General features: G+C 45.1%; 1 protein-coding gene across 2 annotated transcripts in view; it reads left to right on the top strand.

Moving 5' to 3' along the window:
* Nucleotides 1-23,386, top strand: part of CATIP (ciliogenesis associated TTC17 interacting protein) — a 252,242-nt gene that overhangs the window by 159,100 nt on the left and 69,756 nt on the right. The window lies entirely within an intron of this gene.

Here is a 23,386-nt window from a genome sequence, read left to right as displayed (position 1 = left end):
AAGGGCCTGGAGACGCCTGTATGACCCTCATCTTAAGGCTAGTTATAGGGAAGTTACAACAAAAGGGTAGCACGGAGTCAGAAGAAAACTAAGCAAAACCCTAAAGGTGCCTCAAAGGAAAAACAAACATAAACTGCTAATGTATGGAAAGAAAACAACAATGGGACCACTCAGCTCTTTAGGAGAAAATTCCCATCAGTCACCATTCGATTCCGCCCTTCATCATTTGGGAGCTGTCACCATCAGAGACCAAAGGTACTCTCAGTGGACTGGTCAGTTGTTAAGACCTAATCCCACCTGTATCGTACTATGATGTGGGGGGAAAGAACTCAAAGAAAAGTAGTGTGGTGACTGAAAGCAGTGCTAGAACTAGTGAAGTGCAATGTGCAAGGGTGAAATGTGAAATGTAAAATTAGGTAGGGAAGTGAAAAAGGATTATTTATTAGAGAATCACTTCGCTTCTAAAAATAAAAAACATGAGTGCGTAGGTGGTCTAAACAAATAACCACTGATGGATAAGAGAGGTCGACATGTTTCTGCAGACTAACAAGATCAATCTAGTATCCAGCTGCTTCTTCAGGACCAAGAACGCTACTGCTTAAAAGACATACAAAGACATATATCATAGGAAGACAACAGATATCACCTGCGATCCAGTGATTCTATCCTTCTCCTGGCTTTGATGTTAATTGCCATGACAGGTTGAACATGAGGCACACAACAAGGGAAAAACAAAGTGCAGAAAACAAATTATTATAGACAAAGTGCTGTGTTGTAAAACATATATAACTAACACAATTCACTGTCATAAGTCAGGAAAGGACCCAAAGTGTACCAACACGTCCTGACAAAACATGGTTATATACTCATGATTGCTCACTCACCAATTAGGCAGGAGAGAAAATCCCACCTCACCTGGCATACAGCGCAGGTAAAACGGGGCACCGCTCTGAAAAGTAGCGAGAAAACATACATGAGAAAGGGAACTGAGTAAAAGCGAAGTGTCTCGATGTTCCAACAACAACTCAAGACCACACAACATACTGCGAAGTATAGAGGGCAGCTTAACCGGCATTGATTAATATCCTCGTGCCGCAAGCAGAGCGCTGACCTAATCTTCCTTGCCCGCCATGCGAGGGAGTAACAGTGAGCAACAGGGGGCAAGTAATATGGCATATATGGCAATAAGCATCGGGACGCCTACCCTGTTCGTGGCGGTAGCAAGCGGCAAGTGAAAACGGCACATAGGAAGGATCGGTTACGCCTATCTCTCCGTCGGTACCCCGGGCGTCCCTCTGGGCTGTCGTGGGAGGTACCGACGAGGCGTCCGATCTCTCCTTAAGTCTCTGCTTACTCCTTCCGTCACGGGGCGCGAACATGTGACGTCACGACGCGCGCCCAAACGCGCGGCTTCATGGGAGTTGAAGTTTGATATGGCGCAAGAGAACAAAAATGTGCACGATGTCCACAATAATGATCGTGGACCGATATTAAGGCCAGAACACACAAGTACATAGCCGCTCAGATCACAAGAATGGCAAAAGGGACAAAAAAAGGGACAAAAAAAGCATAATGTGCACACTGTCCACTGTATTATTCATAGACCTCTATTGAGCCAAGCACACGTCTGAATGCTTGAATTACTTGCAGGCTCAGATTAAGGTACTTGCAGGCTCAGATGAAGGGGCATAGTTCTTTAAGGGGTTGCAGTCAAAAGGTGATATCAAAAATGAACAGCCCCTTATAAGCTATTGTTGGCACATGTAAACAGCAGTATTATCTAGTAGAGAATCATCATTTGAGTGACATCCAAGGGATGTCCTCATTAAGACCCTCTTTATCAGATTTGAGTTTGAAAACCCATCTTTGTTCCTTCTTGAATAAGAACCCGCTGATGTCTGTGATGTGAGGTGGAATTGCAGGTTGTTCTATTACTGTCCATTTAAGTTCAGTAGATGAGTGGCCAGCTTCTATATAGTGAGCAGTCAGCCTGGTAGTCTGTTTGTTGCATCTAATAGAACTCCTATGTTCAGATATTCTTGTTTTAATCTTGCGTGTAGTCATGCCCATATAGCGCTTATTACACGGGCAAGTGATCAAATAGATTACATTCTGGCTATTACAGTTTGTGAAACGTCGCTGTTCCCACTGGCGACCCGTGCCAATATCGATGTGTGTGAATTTGTTTGTCAGAGGGCACGCTACACAATTCCCACAGGGGTGATGTCCTGTGACTGCCGGCATATCCCAAAGGGTGCCAACTGCTCGTGGACAGGTCTGTTTCGGTCTGGTATGGACCAGCTGATCTTTTATATTGCGTCCACGTTTGAATGCAAACAAAGGGGGAGGTAAGGTGGTTGTATCTCCACCAGTGTTTAATATTGCCCAGTGCTTCCTCACAATCTTTTGAATTTGATTTGACTTCGTGCTGAAAGTATTCACACAAGTTATCCTATTGGATGCAGGCTTAGGGGGTAGTAGTTCAAGTAAACCCTCTCTATTATTGTTTGCAGCACGTTTTTTAGAGGCTCTCACCAATTTGGTCGGATACCCCTTCTCAAGTAGCTGGTTCTCTAAAGTCTTGGAATGCTCTTCAAAAGCAGTTTTCGTTGAACAGTTACGTTGGACACGGAGAAATTGTCCGTAAGGCAGGTTGTTAACAAGTGCCTTCGGGTGAAAGCTCTCGTAGTTCAACAGTGAATTCTTGGCTATAGGTTTACGGTATATTTCTGTTTGCAAACCCATAGGGGTAGCCGTGATGAGCAAGTCAAGAAAAGATAACTGTTCCCTGTTGTGTTCCATAGTAAATTTAAGAAAAGGATTCCTCACATTGAGCCACTCATGAAATTTGTTGAGGTCATCCATTGAGCCATGCCACACCACCAAGACGTCGTCAATGTATCGTTTCCAAAGACGCACGTTTTCAAGGAAAGGATTGGTCACATTGAGCACATGTTGTTGCTCAAAACTGTGCACGTACAGATTAGCGAGACTAGGAGCAAAAACGCTGCCCATGCTAGTCCCGCTAATCTGTAGGTACACAGTATCCTCATACATGAAGAAGTTTTCCGTCATGGCTAATGTAGCTAGAGTCATGATCAATCTCACAGGTGTTATTGAGTTAAGATCTTGAGTGTCAAGTAGGGCCTCTATAACCTCCAGGGTTTCAGTTTGTGGAATGGAGGTGTAGAGACTCTCTACATCGAATGAGACCAACCAGTCTTGTGCTGTGTCAAAAGTCACTTCTGGAAGCATTCTAAGTACAGCCTTGGTATTTTTTAGATAAGTAGGCATTTTATTTACCAATGGTTGTAGAAAACCGTCCACAAAGGTGGAGAGAGGTTCCAACAAGGAACCTATGCCCGATATTATGGGGCGCCCCAGAGGTGGTCTCTGGGGTTTATGCACCTTGGGCAGCACATAGAAATAAGGCATCACTGGATTTTCTGCACATAGAAATTGCGCCTCCTTTGTCGTAACCCAACCCTCAGCCAGAGCTTCTTCGACAATGGTCCCAATGATGGTCGTCAATCTGGGAGTGGGGTCTGTGGTCAATTTGCGATAGAATTTTTTGTTGCTCAATTGCCGAAGGGTTATAGGGAAGCCATTAAGCTATATCACAGGCACATCCTAGCGGGAAAAAAAGTCTACCTTGAGCGTAGAATAGATGACTCAGAGAGCACCAGCAAAGAGATATTCAGGATAGTTAAGGAGTTTACTTCCCCCCCCCCCCTCGGTGCTCCCTCCCATGCGCACACCGAAGTCTGGATTAGCCAGTTAGCGGACTTTTTCGTGAACAAAATCAAAGCTATTCACAACTCCTTTCGTCATTTATGCCCTACGCCAGTGCCTGGCTTTACATCTAGCTTGTCCACATCTACAACTGAGGAAGGCCCACTCCTTTCGGAATTTCCGGTGATGTCTCCCGCGGTCTCTCTTGACCTTCTATCTTGGCTCAAGTCCGGCTCTCCGCTTGACCCTTGCCCGGCGAAATGTTTGGGGAAAGTAGCGCCGGCTTTAAATGCGTTGCTTAATCCTCTGCTTAATGCTTCGCTGAGCACGGGTGTTGTCCCTCAAGCGTGGAAGCATGCATTGATTCTTCCACTGATCAAGAAGACTAACCTTGATCCTCTTATCCATGCTAACTACAGGCCCATCTCTCTCCTCCCTGCTCTGGCTAAGGTGACGAGAAGCACGTGCATGGCTCCATTTCCAACTTCATTGAGAGTAATAACATTCTTCATGACTCTCAATCGGGCTTTCGCACGAATCTTAGTACAGAGACCGCTCTTCTCGAGGTCACCGATGCCATCAGGGAGGTTTTGGATACTGGAGGGAAGGCCATTTTGGTTATGCTGGATTTGTCGGCGGCTTTCGACACCGTCCCCCATGAAGGTCTCCTTTTAAGACTCCAGGAGATCGGTTTTCGAGGGACGGTGTTGAATTGGTTCAAGTCATTTCTGACCGGCCGCCGGCAAGTAGTCTGGGCACCTCCGTTTTCCGCTGAAATGCCGCCGCTGGAGGTGGGGGTGCCGTAGGGTTCCATCTTAAGCCCTACGCTATTTAACATCTATATGGCCCCTCTGGCGGCGGTTGCGGAATCTTTTGGTGCCCAGATCATAACCTATGCTGATGACACCCAGTTGCTCTTTACATTTGATAAGGGCAAGGATTTCGATGGTCCTCGGATTAGAGACTGCTTGGGAGCTGTCTTTGCTTGGTTCCAGCGACACAGCCTAAAATGCAATTCCGATAAATCGGAATTGCTTTTTTTCGGATGCCCTCCTGATCCTGGTTGGAAGGCCTGGTGGCCTTTAGATATGTTTCTACCGGATGCCGCCTCTCCCAAAGCTAAAAACCTGGGCTTTGTGATAGATGATGGCCTCGCCTTTGGTCCCCAGATCATTGGGCTGACTGGTAAATGCTTCGGCCTCCTGAAGATACTGCGGTAATTTCTTCCGCTGCTGTCGCTGAAGCATAGAAAGATCATCGTGCAGGCTTGATAGGTTCGCGTCTGGACTATGCGAATGTCCTCTATCTTGGCCTGCCGAAATATCTTTTGGCTCGACTGCAGATTGTGCAAAATTCTGCGGCCAGAGCCATCTTTGGTCTCCAGCGCAGAGCTGGAGCCACAGAGTTGCTAAACAAATTGCACTGGCTCCCAGTCGCCAAAAGGATCGCTTTTAAGGCGCTTACTTTTGCCTTCAAGGCCCTTCATCAGATAGGCCCTAGATATCTTCAGAAGCGCCTGGCTTTTTATGTGCCCCGCAGGACGCTACGTTCTGCTTCTTTGTCTAAAGCTTTGATTCCCCCTATTCGCCTCGCTAGAATCGGAGGCTGGAATGATTTGCCTGTCCTGCTTAGGAAAGCTGATGACCTGCTCTCCTTTAGAAAAGGACTTAAAACCTGGCTTTTTGCTTAGTAACTGCTCTCCTGCTTTCTTCCATTCTGCTGTGTTATGTTTCTCTTCTTCCTAGGGCTCTTTGCCAAAGCGCCGGGACACTCCCAGGAGTAGCCGTGCGCTATAAAAGAGCATTTTTAACATAACATAACATGACATTTCTAGGGCTTGCAGATTTATGCAAATAATGGTGACCATAATGATTAAAACAATACATTTATTCATAATCTGATGACCCTTCTAAGTAGTCATGTTCTGTAAATTAGCTGACATTTCTAAATCTTTCATCGTGTTGTTTACAGTCTCAAAGTCCCAATCATCAGAAAATTTACTAGGTGCGACAAAGTCACTCAAAGAAACCTTAAGCTTATGTGAAATCTTCAATAATTCCAATAATCAGTTCTGTCCCATGCTATACCCCCAGGTATAGCATGGCACAGCTGACAGGCCTCTTCTTTCACAATCAGATGATTTGTAAGGTTTCAGGACCAAGTGGATTTTCTTACTTGCTGTGTCCATAGTACTATATTTTCCATCAATCATCCTTCCCAAGCTTAACACTAGTATGAGCCAGAGAAGGAGGAAAAATATACCTAATCCAATCCAAAATTCAACCCATGGTGAAACCAGATATGTTTTTTCTAGTAGATGAAGGAGTTCTGTTACTTTTTTCTTGAAGTTTGTCTTTGCTGGCTCCTCCTCAGGTTCACTGGGATCCCCAGAAAAGTTATCGAAGTTTATAAAGTAGCCAGAAGCAGTTCTGTCAATTGTTGGGATTGCATCAGGATTACTTGAAATCACTGGAGCTGTTTCTTGTTTCGCCATGTTTGTGTAGCCAGATGTCACATCATTGTAGATAGGCGTGTCTTGAAGAACTGTTATTTGGGTTTCCAGAGGTACAAGTTCCATGGCTTTGTTGCATAGTCCTTCTTTTCTTACTGCAGGTTTATCAAAAGTGATAAGTCTTTCAGTTTGAATCTCTTGGATTGTAGCAAGATTTGGTCGTCTGATACTTCTCGGGAGTCCACTGGGCCTACTACTTATTATCGGCCACATGTTGTGGTTTGACCAGGTCGATGGCTACAAATCTGTTCTCCCTTTTACCAGCAAGGGGCGGTAGTACGACTGATCTTGTTCCTTGGATTGCCAAGACAGGTACTGCTTTTCTGTAAGGAGGCCCAAATTCCTTCTTCACCGTGATTTTCTCTGTGACCAGATCCCGAATCTATGGAATCCAGACAGGCCTTGCTGGGACAGGTGGTTTTTCTTCAGTGGGCGTTTGCTTCTGTATTGTGCTACTCAGACTTCTTCTTGTTTCGTTTAAGTCCTGTAAAACAGTCAAACGATCTTTGACATCAAAGGGTTTTTGTTCCACCACTGAAGTCTGACAATCGAGGTCTTCGATTATCATTCTAGTACCAAACATTAGTACATATGGAGTGAGTCCACCCAGAGAACTTCTTGGCAGATTGTTAAGACTACGTTGGACACTTATTAGATGGAGTGATGTGGCTCACTGGTTAGAGGCGGCAGACCCGGGAGCAGAAGTCGGCCCGGGACGCGGCAGGGTCGTGGACGTGGGTCAGCGGACTCGATAATTCTCGCTTCGGTGCCTACCCTAATCAGGGGTCCCACTCTGCAACTCTGGGCATTAGCTTGCCTAATCTCCACAACGGCCCCATCAACGCCGGGGATGCCCGGCTCCACCTTGGGGACTCCCAGCAGGGACCATCCCACATGGAAAGCCAGGACGGGTTCCCCAGCGTTATACAGCGCCAGGAAACCTACGGGTAGCAGTGCGCTTTACAAGCTCAAAAATTAATTAATTAATTAATTAGATGTTTGATCCACCCATCACCCGAACCTAGTACCTTAGCTGTTATGGATTGCTTTATGTCACGGTTTTTTCTTTCCACTACCGCATTACCCTCAGGATGGAAGGGACTAGAATACCGCAATGCAACGCCCAAGCTAGCTATGGCCTCCTTGTAAGCTCTAGAGCTAAACGCAGGACCCTGGACAGACTGTAGCGTGCCAATTGCGTATGTGCCGATAAAGACTCGCAAATCCTTTATAACCGATCTGGCGTCAGCCGAGCGCTGGGGCCACATCCAAATAAATCTTGTGCAGGAATCCACTGCGACCATGATATATTTATAGTTACCATCCCTTTGTAAGGGACCACAGTGGTCCAGATAAACACACGCTAGCGGTTTATCTGAAATCAGAAGGGGCGTCTGTGCAGGTCGCTTCACTGTAGAAACTTTCATTTTTTGGCATATTTCACATTCTAGAACATAGTTTCTAGTTTGTTTCCTGATCCGAGGCCACCAATATCTCTGTTTTAATAATGATACTGTGGCGGAAATGCCTGCGTGTGCAGATGCCAGTCCTTCATGTGCTGCTAAGATCAGTCCTAACCTATGTTCCATGTTTGGAATTGCCCTATCCCCCACTCCAGGGATTCGAGCAAAAGGAACATTATTCGCATCAGTTATATATGAGTACTTTATTGGAAAGCCGTTCGGGAGTGTCTTACCACTGTCTTTAACTGAAGCAGTGACAGCTTGCATTATGTTGCTGTCTATTTTTGTTTTTGACCAAGTAATCGCAGCTACGGAAGCCGTTTGCACAGCATCCTTCACGGCTTCCTCAGCCAATGAATTCTCTGCAATGGGAACGCCATCACGCTGATGACTCAGTGTATGAATCACGTGAGTCTTTTGTAGTTCTTTCTGTAAAAGAACTACTTGTTCTCAAAGCGTTTTATGCTTAATTGTGCCACCTTTTCCATCTTTGATACCGTTTTGAACCCAGTTCTGTAGATACTCATTGTAAGACTGGACGCAGTAATACGAATCACACACTATTAGTGTGAGGAATTCGCAATCGGTATTTTCACGCGCCATCTTGAAAGCCTGTAGTTCAGCTCGCTGAGCTGTACAGTCTCAGAGAGATTGAGATTTAGTGATCTTCGGTCTGGGTTTACCTTCGCGCAAACAACCTTTAATGATCGCACACGCAGCACTATAAGCTTGTTTACCCCCAATTGCGGGCTGTGCTGATCCGTCTGTATATATTATACAGCCGTAATGTTCTAGAGGCAGAATTTCGGTTGGCAGAGGACATTTGTATTCGTATTGTAGGAATTCTTATGTCTTCAAGTAGGGGTCAAAAACGTATTCAACGTCTGTTGCAGCAAGAGAGTTAACCCATTGTATCCATCCCGGATGTAAAGCTTTAGCATTTGGAATGCTCGCTTTCGTCACTTCCTCTAAGGCAGGTGCAGCTGTAACGATCATTATGCGTTTACCCTGTGCGAGAGCTCTCTCTTTTGCTACTGCAGTTTGAACCGCTGTCAGAATTTTTTCAGTTGAAGTGAATTTCATTTCAGCTTGTGTGTACAAGTGTGATTTGAATGCAATTGGAACCTTTTCTCCCTCATTAAAGGTCAGGTATGTGAATCCGCATTTCCCTGGGATGACACGGATCACGAGATTGCGCACATTGTTGTGTGTATCTAATTGTGTTTTTGCTAACATGTCTGTTTGTACTGAACGCAACATTTCTGTATGTTTCTGATTCCAATTTGTTGGTTTGAAATCAGGTTTGATTCGTTCGTAGAGAGGTTTAACCCTTTCTGCGTAATCTAGAACATAAGTTCTTCCAAAATTCAGGAAACCCAGAATTGACTGTAAGTTTTTCAGCATTTTTGGAGGTAGGAGCAGCACACATTTCTCTAGAAAGTTTGCTGCCAGGCTTTTGCCTTCACTTGATAACTCATATCCTAAGAATAGGACATTGAGGTGGGCAATTCATGATTTCTTAAAATTGAATTTATACCCTTCAGAAGCGAACTCAATTATTACGGTGTTCACTCTTTTCAAGTGCACGTCCAAATCATCATCTGTAAGATAGATGTCATCGACATATGATAAAAAAAACATTGCAGACTTGCACTTTAATACTCTTTCCCCGCTCCCCAGGTGGTGCTTGGCCGATCGCAGGGCTAAGCTCACCGGGTCCCGGATGGTAGCAGTTTGGCGGCCATCTTGAGTAGGGCTGTCATTGGTGGAGCGCTCTAGTCGCTCTATTTAAGGAGGGCTTACAGGGCAAACTGGAGATTACCTCCCACAGACTCCAGAGGCTGCATTACGAGCAGTCATTCATTTTAGAGCTTTTAAAATTGCTTTTTGATCGTTTTGTATCCCTTGTGTCCGACCCCCCCTGAGCTGGAATTTGCACAAATACAGGGGCTAAATTAAAAAAACATTGCAGACTTGCACTTTAATACTCTTTCCCCGCTCCCCAGGTGGTGCTTGGCCGATCGCAGGGCTAAGCTCACCGGGTCCCGGATGGTAGCAGTTTGGCGGCCATCTTGAGTAGGGCTGTCATTGGTGGAGCGCTCTAGTCGCTCTATTTAAGGAGGGCTTACAGGGCAAACGGGAGATTACCTCCCACAGACTCCAGAGGCTGCATTACGAGCAGTCATTCATTTTAGAGCTTTTAAAATTGCTTTTTGATCGTTTTGTATCCCTTGTGTCCGACCCCCCCTGAGCTGGAATTTGCACAAATACAGGGGCTAAATTAAAAAAACATTGCAGACTTGCACTTTAATACTCTTTCCCCGCTCCCCAGGTGGTGCTTGGCCGATCGCAGGGCTAAGCTCACCGGGTCCCGGATGGTAGCAGTTTGGCGGCCATCTTGAGTAGGGCTGTCATTGGTGGAGCGCTCTAGTCGCTCTATTTAAGGAGGGCTTACAGGGCAAACGGGAGATTACCTCCCACAGACTCCAGAGGCTGCATTACGAGCAGTCATTCATTTTAGAGCTTTTAAAATTGCTTTTTGATCGTTTTGTATCCCTTGTGTCCGACCCCCCCTGAGCTGGAATTTGCACAAATACAGGGGCTAAATTAAAAAAACATTGCAGACTTGCACTTTAATACTCTTTCCCCGCTCCCCAGGTGGTGCTTGGCCGATCGCAGGGCTAAGCTCACCGGGTCCCGGATGGTAGCAGTTTGGCGGCCATCTTGAGTAGGGCTGTCATTGGTGGAGCGCTCTAGTCGCTCTATTTAAACGGTCAACCATGTCTCCGCGCAGCGGACGCGCGCAGCGGACGCGCCGGACCTACGCCGGAGTCACGCCTGAGTCCAGCCCGTCTGCGCCCGTCCGCGCCTCGGACGGGCCGTCGGGCTGGACCGCAGCAGGTGAGGACAGGATAGAAAATTATAGCAGAGAGGCACTACTCACCCTAGGGCCAGCTTACAATGATTGTCACAGGTTAGACCCCGCCTCAGGGACTGGCCCAGAGTCCTGCCTATACTGTGGCCATACTTTTCTTTGGTCACAGATTATCCCCAGACCTGCACTAAATGATACTTTTAAAGGAGGTCTTCTTAATGCTAGGTCTCTACCTAGACACGCCCAGCATGTCTTTGATCTATTGGCTGAGGACAACTTGGACTGTTTATTTATTACGGAGACCTGGCTAAATCCGTGCTGTGTCCCAGATATGGTACATTCCTTGCCACCAGGTTTCAGTATGCAAAGGAGAGACGGAGGAGGAGATAAACGAGGAGGAGGAATAGCTATAATTCACAAGGAGGCATATATATGTTCGGTGATTGAACTCCCTGATTTAAAGGAGGCGGAGGGGATGGGTTTTTGCATTAAAATCAGCGAGACCATGACGTTTGCGGGGGCCCTCATTTACCGCCCACCAGGTACATGTAAAGACTTCCTGGAAAATATAAGCAAGGCACTGAGTCCTCTGGTGCTCAGATACTCCAATTTTACATTATTGGGAGATGTGAATATACATTTGGAGTCTACCACCGATACCGCAGCTGTCTCTTTTAAAGAATTAATGGAAGTCCTCGGACTAGAGATTGGGACAGTTCAAGCTACCCATGACGCAGGTCATGCCCTTGACTGCATAGCCACCAATCTGCAATCGCTTAAGACAAACTGCCCAATACCTCAAACATGGACAGACCATGCTATAGTACCATTCATGTTCCCTATTCAGAGCCCTAAGGAATGTAACAATAAGGTTAAGTACGACCAGGCTGACCTACAAGAATGGAGGGCCTTAATGGCAAATCCAAATCTGATTGAGATGGCTAGGGATTGTAAGCCTACCGGGTCAGGCTCAGGGTTCTCAGACCCCAGCACTTTCAGAGAATGGATGGTTGAATTAAAAAATATGACAGGGCGGCCAAACAGGACTCGAAAACAGAATACTAAGAAAAAATCAGCTCCATGGTACAATCAAGAATTAAAAATAGCACAGGGGGAGCTCCGTAGAGCAGAACGCAGATGGAGAAAAAACTATAGCACGCAAGAGCGGGGTAAATATAAAAGGGCTATAAGCACCTACCATGCGCGAATTAAATCAACAAAAAGGAAATTCTACGAATCTGCCATAGTCGCTGCAAAAAACAAACAAAAATGTATTTTTAACATTGTAAATGATTTTAATAAACCCACATTTTTAACACAGGAAATTCAACCCTCAAAAGACCTCTGCGAAAATATAGCTGATTATTTTGAGGACAAAGTACAGGGTCTAACCAAAGATTTTGAAATTCCCTCTCTGGAACCCAGTAGAGAAGGTGGAAGTGCTGATGAAATTATGAACCAGCTAGCAACCTTCCACCCAATTAGCCTGGAAGAAACAAGGCAGTCAATCTTAACCACAAAATCTGGGTCCCCATTTGACCCCTGTCCCATAATACTCCTGCATCTCATGGTAGATGAAGTAAACCCTATGATTAACGAAATCGTAAATCATTCACTTTCCACGGCCAATGTGCCACTGGAATGGAAACTTGCGGCAGTGAAACCCTTACAGAAAAAACCCCTTCCTGACCCTGCGACTCTTTCCAATCTGCGACCTATCTCACTTCTCCCAGCATTATGTAAGATCGCTGAATCACTGGTTAACAAACAGCTGACTATGTTCTTAGAAGTCAACGAGATATGGCATCCCAATCAGGCGGGGTTTAGAGCCCAGCATTCAACAGAATCGGCTCTACTGTACACGACAGACACCATTCGTACTGCCCTAGACCAAGGAAAGAAGGCCGTCCTGATTTTATTAGACCTGTCGGCGGCCTTCGACACGGTCTCCCATGCCATCCTATTAGATCGGCTAAAAACATCGGGCGTGAAGGGGACGGTACTAGAGTGGTTGGAAAACTACCTAAGGGACAGGAGACAGGTGGTAACCCTGGGGGAATTTACCTCCACGGAAAAACATCAGACGATGGGAGTACCCCAGGGGTCCAGCCTTAGCCCGACATTATTCAATGTCTACACTGCGCCTCTGATTAAACTAATATCATCCTTTGGCATAGAGGTAGTAGCATATGCCGATGATACGCAGTTAATACTGGTTACGGATAGGGACAACCAGTCATGGGAAGAAACATTCAAGGAATGTTTAACTGCCACCTTCGATTGGATGCGGAAGAATCACCTAAAATGTAATACAGGAAAAACAGAGATCATTCCGCTAGGCCCAAATAATGACTTTATTCCCAGGCAATGGTGGCCAGAAAGGGCATAAATACCGCCTCATACAACCATAGTTGCTCGGAACCTGGGAGTCACGTTTGATTCCAATCTTGCCTTCAAGCAGCAGGCAATAAAAGTGGCAGGAATGTGCTTTGGCTTAATTAAAAGCCTTAGGAAATTCTTTGATATACTCCCTTTGGAGGCGAGGAAAACTGTTGCAGTAGCGTTGGTAACGTCGCGCTTAGATTATTGCAACAGTTTGTATGCTGGCACAAATAAAGAAGTAACTTACAGGCTTCAGCTAGTGCAAAGCGCTGCTGCCAGATTGGTGCTAAAATGGCCAAAAAGATCGTCAGCCTCAGGGGCATTAAAAGCTCTTCATTGGCTTCCCATTGTAAAAAGGATCCTGTTCAAGGTTTTGATTATAACATTTCGAGCAATGCACAAAACAGGACCACTATATCTACAGAAAAAATTCAAGAGATACTGCCCAACCAGAAGCCTACGATCATCAAATTCCAATACTCTGGTGGTTCCTAGGTTTCGTTTAAAAACCCGTGGAGGAAAGTCCCTGGCAGTACTGGGTGCAAAGGCTTGGAATACTCTGCCTCCTGCCCTGAGAACTCTGGATAAAGAAACAGAGTTCCGCAAAGAATTAAAAACTTGGATGTTTAAACTGCAAGATAGCATGGCAGAACTCTAGTTTGATGCTTGCCTTTGTTTTTGGTCCAACTCTGAGTCACTTTGTCATCTGGTAATTTGCCGGAGGTAGCGCCTAGATGCTCCATTGGAGCGATTGCTGCGCGATATAAATAAAATTTTACATTACATTACATTACATAATGCCTCATCATCGTACATTTGTAGTATTTCTGTTACTCTGGCTCAAAATAACCCTGGACTATTCTTGAATCCCTGGGGGATACTGCAAAATTGTCGCTGTGTCCCCAAGATTGAGTAAGCGGTCAAGTGCCTACTTTCCAGAGCAATATTTTGACAGAAAAACCCATTTGAAATGTCTAATGTGGTTTTATATTTTTTGCGCACAATGTTATTCATCAGTGCTGCACTATGTGAATTTTGTACTGCAAAAGTTTTGCAACAAGAGTCTAGGTGTCTGTAATCCAAAACTAGACGATATGAATTGCCTGGCTTGGAGACAGGAAACAAAGGATTGTTCATAGATGAGGTGCATGTTTCAATCACCCCTTGATATTCAAGTTGATCTAAGATCTCCCTGACTTGTTTCTTAGCTTCTTGCTTGACTGGATACTGCCTCTGTGCAGTAGGTTGATTTTTTAACTGGATTTTGTGGTGAGGAAAACCTCATCCCATCCAACGTGATTTTTATATAATGCTGTAGCCTGAGCTACTGCCCATTTCCTGGCATATGTATATTTTTTATGAATTGGAATGTGATTTGAGAAGGCTGGCATAATTATCTCTTTGCTGTGTGGGCACTCCCTAACAACTGTAGGTGGCCAGTCTCTTTCAGCCAGAAGTATGTCATAGCCCTTGGAAAGCTTCTCCCAAAAAGCTTTTATTTTTCTAGTTATGTCCCCCTCCATCCGGAGTGTAACTTCATATAATTTGTGGGGTACACTAACCCTCTTGTTGTGCAGTTCCAACTTGAATGCATACATTCAAGTCCACTGTCTCCAGATGATCCTTCAGGATCTTGCGAACTATGGTTACTTCTCCTGCGCTGTCTAGCATTGTCTGAGCCCATTCCCCGTTCTTGAGTTGTGTCCTCAGAATCCTCGGCATGTCTGATCTTTATGCTTGCTACCTTCTTTTTGGAAAATTGAGCTTTTTTACTTTGGTGAACGGGTTCTTTGTCTTTTGACTTCATGCGTTCTTCTTTGTGTTCTGACCGTCCTCTTCTTTCTGATTTCTGCGAGGAAGTCTGAAAAGATCAAGAGGGACGTGTGTCATTATCTTGATATCTATCAGGTTTTCTTAAAGTATCCCTATTTCTAATGTTATACCTTTTTTCAGAGGGCTCCCGTCGGGGATGCCTTGCCCCCGTTCAGGAGACCTAACTCCTTTGGGGAGATGATCCTCTGGACTGAGAACGCTTCTCTCTAGGAAGTGTCTGTTTACTGTTTTCCCACTTCCTTTTCGGAGTAGTGAGATTATTTTTTATAAAAGTTTTTTCAGGATTCTCTGTTAGTTGTGGTTTTAGTGGTTACATACCCAAACTATCTCTACCTAGTTCTTCATAGGATTTTTCAATAATTCTGGCAAGCTCATAAGGTTGCGCAGTAATGTCTGTTTCTTTTAATTTCTGGCGGATTGTCACCTTTAATGTTGGCTAATAGTATAGCCGAGACCTGCTTAAAATCTTTCAGTAATTTCATACCTATATTTAAAGCCAGTTCTGGACCGTATTCATTTTGAATCTGTCTTAGAACGTCTGGTATTACCGCCATGGACGGAACACTATGTGTTTTAGTGTAGATTGAAGCAAAGACTGTACCCCAAGTGTCACAGTCCTCTATGTGTGGTGCAGTCCCCATAGGTAAACAGATTGTCAGAATCCTGTGTTTCTCATGAGGCGTACTATCAGGAAATACTGCCTCTATTTGAGAAATTTTTTGTGCTAACCAGAACGGGATTTGTTCTCGTTTTGCTGGTAGTTTACCAATGACTGACTGTATAGTCTGTGGTGTAATTTTGTTTGTGTTCCCCTGGTAAGGGGTGTGCTGTGGAATTCTTACAGCTGGTTGGATTGGTAATGTCCGCATGACATATTGAACCAATTGTCTATGTATTTTAATTAATTGTTTTAGCTGAGCTAATAATTCTGCATCTGACATCCTTTCAATGTCTGGATGTGGTGTATAGCGGCCATGTTGCTCCTAATCTACCTAGTGGACTGAGCCTGGTAATGTGATTTTGATGTTTTAGGGCGCCTTTAAACCAGAGCTGATGCTCTTGGTAAGTTAATGGAATTTCAATGTCCTCGAAAGGAACGTATTCCGCTGGAGGTTCCTCTGCTTTGTAGTAGTGGAACTCTCGTGTTCCCGCATTTGCTGCTGGAAACTGAATCCATGAATAGAATACCTCTGTCTGCCGATATTCATGTGCCTCTATGACAAAGATTACTCTGCCACCCCTTGCTGATACTCCATTATTTATCAGTTTGTAAGGTACATTTACCGGGAGCAGTATAGCATCTGTGTCATTTTCTAGGATTTCAGCGTCATCTAAGATCGCTTGAGCTGCTGCTGCAGCTAATTCCTTGTCAGTAACCATTATTTTTACTTATTTAAGAGTTTGCAGAACAAGTTTCAAGGAAACAAAGATTAGGTGCACAATATTTTGGAACACTGTATCCTTCAACGTTGTATAAACTAAAAACTAATACATAGGATTTTTTGTCCTACTCAGTTTTGGCGGATATTATCCTTTCAACCACTCCAGACGTCTTTTGGAGTTTTTACGGGAGAAAAAGAGGTCTGTGTGAAAAGCACGACTGAGTGACTCTAATATCTAGCGTTAAATTATTGCCTTACCAAACGTTGGGCGCCATGTAGTGTAGTTCCTATCAGCTAGATTCATGAAAGAGCCGTTTTGCGAGTCCTTAATAGCGATTATTAAGAAATCGCTATTAAGGACTTGCAAAACGGGATTCATGTATGAATCGCTAAATAAATTGCGATTCCTACACATTCCTTATTTGCGATTAGCAAATTGCTAATCGCAAATAGGGAATACTCCCCATTCATTCCTATGGGCCTTTAGGCCCATAGGAATGAATGGGGAGTATTCCTTATTTGCGATTAGCAATTTGCTAATCGCAAATAAGATAGCGATTTCAAGGGTGCCAGGGGTGTCCAAAGGACACCCTGTAGCACCCCTGAAATGCAAATTTACACAGGTGTTGCGCACACACATGTCCAAAGGACATGTGTGTGTGTAACATGCAACAGAGAAATATGCACTAAAGTGCTTTTTTCTATTTTTTCGCTATTTACCACGAAGTCAGACTTCGTGGTAAATAGCGACCAAATATTGCGAATTCGCAATTTCAAATTGGTTAATGAATTGCATTTAAGGAATCTCTAATAGAGATTCCTTAAATCCAATTCCTTGCAAATATGCGATTTCGCAAATAGCGATTTTTGCATTTGGGATGATGAATCTGGCCCTTTTGCGAGCGCAATTTAGCTTGATGAATCTTTATTCCCAATAGGCTCTGCACATTGGAATAATATATCCTGCAGCTTAGACGTAGGACTTATGTCGACTAGGTCTCTGCCGAATATATTAGACTTAATTGTGAGTGCCAGCTGGCTCAGAGGTCACTAGAAACTTTCTCGAATAAACAAGAAGGTATTAGTCTCTGACAACCATATAACATGACAACTTTGTTTCCCCAGAATGAAAAGAATCTCTAGAGTCGCGGAAACAATAGACAGCTATTTCACTCAGTCAGATGTGCATGCTTCGTTTCACCAGAGTTGCTTAGAAATAGAGAGACAGGCGTTTGCAATAAAAGTATTTATTGAACAGTCTTATTTCTTAAGCATAAGAAATGCACTGCTACAATTGAAATGCTAGTTAAGAAGGACAATGCATATAATACGAATAGTATTATAAAATAGTACTGTAAAAGCATGATATGGTTTCTAAGCCATAAACCTAGAATACATAAAATGCATAAAATACATACAGTGATAAAATAGTGGCTAAAAGTACTCAACTGGTGCTTCTAAAATACGCCTACCCCGGTGTACCTAACCTAAGTCTAGTACGAGGGAGGAGTAAGTGTGGTGTAGCTTAAGTCTAGTTATTTTCTGCCAAGAATCTGATCCAAGAATTCTCAAAGGGTCTAATCAGCTCCGTACATTGGTTTTAGAATGATAGAGGTCTTGCATCTCTCTCTCAGGACTTGATCTCCCAGCAACCCGCAAGGGTAGCCTGGAAACACCAAAGCTGGATTTCTCGGCAAGAGAAAAGACAGCGTCTTCTCAGTGCGTCAGTTGGAGGGTCGGCTTCCTTCGGCACTTGCAGCAGCAGGGCGTCGGGCAAGTAGTTAGTCGATCTGCGCCTAAACCACTGTGTGTTTGACTGGGCAAATGTAGGCATATTTATACTTTGAAGGTGCCGAGTTTGACATAAGATTGGACATAGTATCGTCACTAGTGCCTCAGTTCCTTGAAAACTCCAGGAGTTCTTGGATAAATTAGTATTCAAGCAGGGGGAAGTCCCTGACTGCTGAAGGCGGGTTTTTCCAAGAAATCGTTGTGGATTCCCGGAGTTTAGTGGTAGTAGCCATGCCGTATTTGGGCTGCACAGGCTAAGACTAAATAAGGCAATGATTCCTATGCCTATATAAGGTCTTGGTGATTTATACCTACATATGGACATGAATCAGGAAAATTACACTAGGGTCCTAGATTCCCACATAGCAACCCGACTTTTCTCCAATTTACCCCATTTCAAACTACTCCACTCCAATGTATCCCACTCCAATCAACCCTATTCTGCACCACTCCAATCAACCCCACAACATCCCAATGTGCCCCACTCCACCCTAAACTACCCCATTCCACTCCACTCCAGTCTACCCCACTCCACCTCAATCAAAGGGACTTGAGGTCCTTCCGTTCTATCTCCTTTCCAGAGGGATGGGACAGGGTGTTTCTTGAAGGACTTTGTGGACGAATTTGACAAGAACAAATGAAATGCTCGGAAGAACCACAAAACTTGCACAGTCAGTGCTTGAGACAGTTTACCCTCTCGGTCTCAGACAGCGATCCTCGGGACATTCCAGTCTACATAAGCTCTTCTTTAGGCGATAGTGGACTCTCTTCACTAGAGGTTTCAGCCAATCAAGAGGCAAATCGATAGCTTCCAACGGCGGCAGGGACCCGAGTCTTCTGTCCTTTCTGCATTCGTGCAGGCAAAACAGGGAAACAGGCTGGTTGGATGCAGTGGACCAACTCAATCTTCATTTCACCTCTAAGACCCTTATGGAATAGGATAAATAAGGTCTGTTGCACCCATTTACAGCTGCAAGTTGACGAAATTCTAATATGTAAGTTTGGGCACCTTGTCCACCCTGTTGGATGTTGCAGATGGACTTCTCTGCCAAAATTCCTAGGTCTGACCTTTCACACCCCCTTTAATGCTGTTTAGAAAGTGGAATACTTTAACAGGCTGAGATTGTCAGCATCTACTGGAGATGTCGCCAGGGTGGTGCTGGACCAGGCAAGGCACTAATAAGACATCTCACCTTAGCCTAGTTTTAGGAACATTGACCTGGACAAACATCAAAGAGCACGGTTAAAGAGTCCTAGAATTTATTAGGTTTGTTTGTATCGCCAGAGTAGCGAGGAGTTGCAGTAGAAACCACTGGCAAATCAGTACTTTTGGCAGCAAGAGCCTGACACAGATCCAGGTTTTAATCTGGCAGCTGTTGCAACTCTTGAATTTTTTGCTGACTGTCTGGGCTAAGGAATGAACCCTATACAGTTCTTCTTCCTCAAGACTGAAAAGCCATCATCGCAAACTGTCAAGGGTCCAAAGATTTTCTGGACGTGCTTCTGAGGGGTGACCTCATCTTTACCGACTTGATCTGCCAGAGGTAGGAGCAACCCCTTCCAGTAGCATTGGCGCCGCTAACACAGACAAATGCCTTTCAGAAGGAGCTGCTGTGAGTAAAGACATTGGGCAAAAAACCTTCTGAGTACTGGAGTAGAGGGCTTCCGTGATGGATGGGGAACTTGTTGGAAGATGCCAGCTAGAACCATGCTGTAAAACTTTACCTTCCAGGACTTTAAGGAGGGGCTAACAGGCTAAGCAGCAATGGAGGCACTAGAAATCCAAAGGGTAAGGCAGGATTAAGAATGGAAGAGAAGGAAAGACTGCCACAGGAGTAAGAGAAAACACCAGGACCGAGCCAGGAAGGAGAAACATGATGCAAACCGCTACTAGAAGCATTGTGACACAGGGAGTAAAAGGAATGGAATGGCTTCATTTTATAGTCTAAAACAGTCAGTAGAGCTGAACAACACAAGCCTCTATCCTAGATTGGGAAAAGAAGCCTGCAGTGTGGTAGTAGGTGGCCATCTTGGATTGGGCTGTTGCTGTCCTTCCCAGCGGTCAATGTTGATGGATGCTAGGAAGTGGGTGCTGACCTGGCCAGGAACACTGCCTGCGCCACCAGCCCCAAAAGAAGGAGCGAGAAACCGGAGGAATGCGCTGGTGGATTGGCCGTCGCAAGGTATGTGGAGAGATGGGATGAGACGATCTACCAGAGCTGCAGTGATCCTCTCAGCACACGCCACGTGGGTAGTGTGAGGCGTTCCTATTGTCTGAGACCACGTCTACAGGCAGTGGCGGCAGAATGCCACCCGCCACTGTGGCATGACAGCAGTTGGTTACTACTTTTAATTCATATTTGGTCAGTCTTGTACGTTCTATCGATTTTTCTCACTTGAGAAGTATTCCTTCCTGTAGCATCAAAGGGTACATGATTTTTTGCTGCCTGTTATATTTTTTTTGTGGATTTAAGCTACAGCAAATGGGTTCTGCCCCTTTAGTCTACCAGGGTTTCTTGCAAATGGGTAACCATTTTTTCACTTTTACTGAGGGTAAGTCTGGCTACCTAATTTCCACTCACAGTAATTGGACTAAGCGTTTTAACCACCAGTGTGTACCTTTTAAGATAAGGCCACTGGTGCAAAGCTAGGGTTAGGACATTGGCTGGTTACACATGCGTAGGTTTGCACATGTGTGTGGGCTGCTCGCATGAGACTACAGTCATGTGCCGTCAGATATTTGCACACCGGTAGCCTGGGGCAGAAAGGACTTTGCAAGGATTGGTACTGACATTATATTATGATACTGATCTTACAGTATAAGTGGGCAGTCATAGAGTAAGTCTGTAGTGCTTAGTGAAAGTGTGTGGTGTTTCTACTGTATTATATATATATAAGGAAAATGCTCCCTAAAGTACAGTTTCACTCCACTTAGGCCTACCAGGTTAAACAAGGTAACAATCAGTGGTAAAACATGCACAGTGTGTTTGAATTTTCAGTCCACAACACACTACATATACATCTTATGGGACCTAAGGATTTGTCATATTTCTCTGGCTCAGGCCATAGTCAGATTACAGGCCTTTTTCCCACCTCCTCCTGGGCCAAGTTAAAGATTCGGCTCTGGAGCAGAGGGAACAAAGACCTCCCCCTCACAAAAGGAGCAAATATCAGAGACTGACTGAGTTACTCCAACAGGAGGGAGTGTGGGAGAAATCTCTATCACCAGCCCCTGTCCCAGCACAGGCCCCTTAGAGCATAGGAGGGAGCCCAGACCTCCAGAGCCAACACTGGAGGGGCTCACCTTTGCAGTTTTAGTGGGAGAGATCAGCCTATGATGTCCGCTAGGCGGAGAGCTGAGTGAGGTCCTCAGAGGAGCTCTTTCCAGAGAAAAACTGAAGTTGCCATTTTGGAATTTCCAGAATGCTGTTCAGGAGGATTGGGACAGGGTGATGGGATGATATGGCATGGCAGCATTGTCCAGGCGTGCCTAGCCCCTTAAACTTTCAACCCCTGCACAAGGGAGAGACAGTAGGGAATACCATGGACCTGGGAGATGACGACGTCAAAAAAGATGCCCACCTGGATGGAGAAGCCATCTGATACACTGATAGGATGGACTAAGGACTTTGATTCCAGCTGAGCCCCAAGGCTATCATGGGTTTCTCAAGGGCCAGTATTGCTGGCCCTTTTATGCCACCGGAGAACCTGTTGGGCAAAAAGCCCTGGATTGCTCTGCCCTCACAGGTTCCTTGCCAGATGGCCAGGAGGCCATGATGCCTGGGTAGTGTACTAGGGAGTGTCCTGTTGGTTGGTAGCAGAGAGGTTGTGCCTGATGCACCCACAGCCGGGCAGACGAGATGGCAACCACAGGGAGCATGCAAATCCATCTCCCTGTGAAAGGTGCCCATTTAGAGGCCAAACAACTGAAGAAATGCTACTGGTTTCTAGGCCTGACTTCTAGGACCAAATGAGACAAAAATTGAGAGAATGGGCCCAGCGGCCCTGAGATATATATTTTTCACTTTTCCCTCCTTTAAAACGGAAACCTGATAACGAGTGTATGGTGCTCCGCCCGGTGTTCTTAAAAGTACCACGGAGTGGCACAGGCCCCAGGGTCAGTGCAGCTTTCATTATATATTTCCCTAGGAAGGAGGTGTGCATGAACCCCCCCCGCGCTTATGTTCTGCCTCGGGGCCCCATCCCCCTGGGGGCTTTCGCAACTATTCGCTTGCCTCTGGGATCCCATGCTGCTGAGCATGGTGCCTGTGTTTGCAGGTCCTGCCAAGTACCACGCATCAGGCGTTCAACTAACTCATTTCAGATGGTGGTCCGCATCATCGCACATAAATGCATTGTCATGCATATGCATAGCACCTCAGCAGTCCCAAGACAGGTGGTCATTAACACTGCCTAAATTAGGGTGTGGGGCGGTTGCGCCCAGCACATAAATGCCCGCTTTACCTTCACAAATGCAGTACACAGAGCTGCTCCTATCATGGAAGCATCAGAGGAGTTGTTTCCACTACGGTAGGAGCAGAGAACAAGATGTCGGTCCCCTTGCACCAGAAGGCCCTGCGTGCTGGGAGCCGGGGGCATCAGCTTCAGCCCCCAATGATTTTTGCCACTTTGGTTTTCCCGAGTGAGACTGGGGCACCCATTAAAAAAGGATGAAACAAAGAAATACCTGCGAATCGAGATTGTGGTCAAATAAAACAGTGAGCGAACAGTCAAACAAAATATTCACTGCTTGGCACAGGAGCTCGTCAATATGCCCTACGAGTGGACCTAATTTGCACATATTGTTTCTTGTTGTGCCCTAGGAATGGGCATGGTCACCCCCAACGGTTCGCCCTGGTGTTGGTGGGAGCTGCATTGGGAGCAACCAGAGAAACAAGGAAACCCGCCACCAAAACATGCTCTAAATATAGTCAGCCTATTAATTTGGCCTCAAAAAGCATTAAAAAAAATAGAAAAATCTCTGTATTTTTAAATCATATTTCAGATTTTATATTTTGCATTTTAATTTACATACATGCATAGTAAATAAACAGAATTTCTGTTAATCACCCAAATAGATGACAGAACTCCTCCCACTTCCACCATATAGAATAAATATCACACTACCACTAATACCTGATCAATACACTCGACCAACCCTACTCCAAACATTCCATGTGTAGAGCCACTAAATAGAGCATCCTATTCATTGCTCCTAAATGTAATCATGACACAATATGATCATAGTGTTCTTTCTCAGTCTCAATTTGTCCCCAAAAATCCATCCAAAACTCACTAGAGATTCCCCCAGCCACTCCCTCTACACACCACAGCAGCGCCAAGACGCCTCGGCATTCGAGCGCTTTACAAGCATACATAAACATAAACATATGGGGATTAGCCAGAATTTGGTATT

This window comes from Lissotriton vulgaris, chromosome 2_1 (genome assembly GCF_964263255.1).
Source record: "Lissotriton vulgaris chromosome 2_1, aLisVul1.2, whole genome shotgun sequence".
In the NCBI taxonomy this organism is placed as follows: Eukaryota; Metazoa; Chordata; class Amphibia; order Caudata; family Salamandridae; genus Lissotriton; species Lissotriton vulgaris.
Note: the sequence above shows the minus strand (reverse complement) of the source record. Positions and strands in the feature narration are given on the sequence as shown.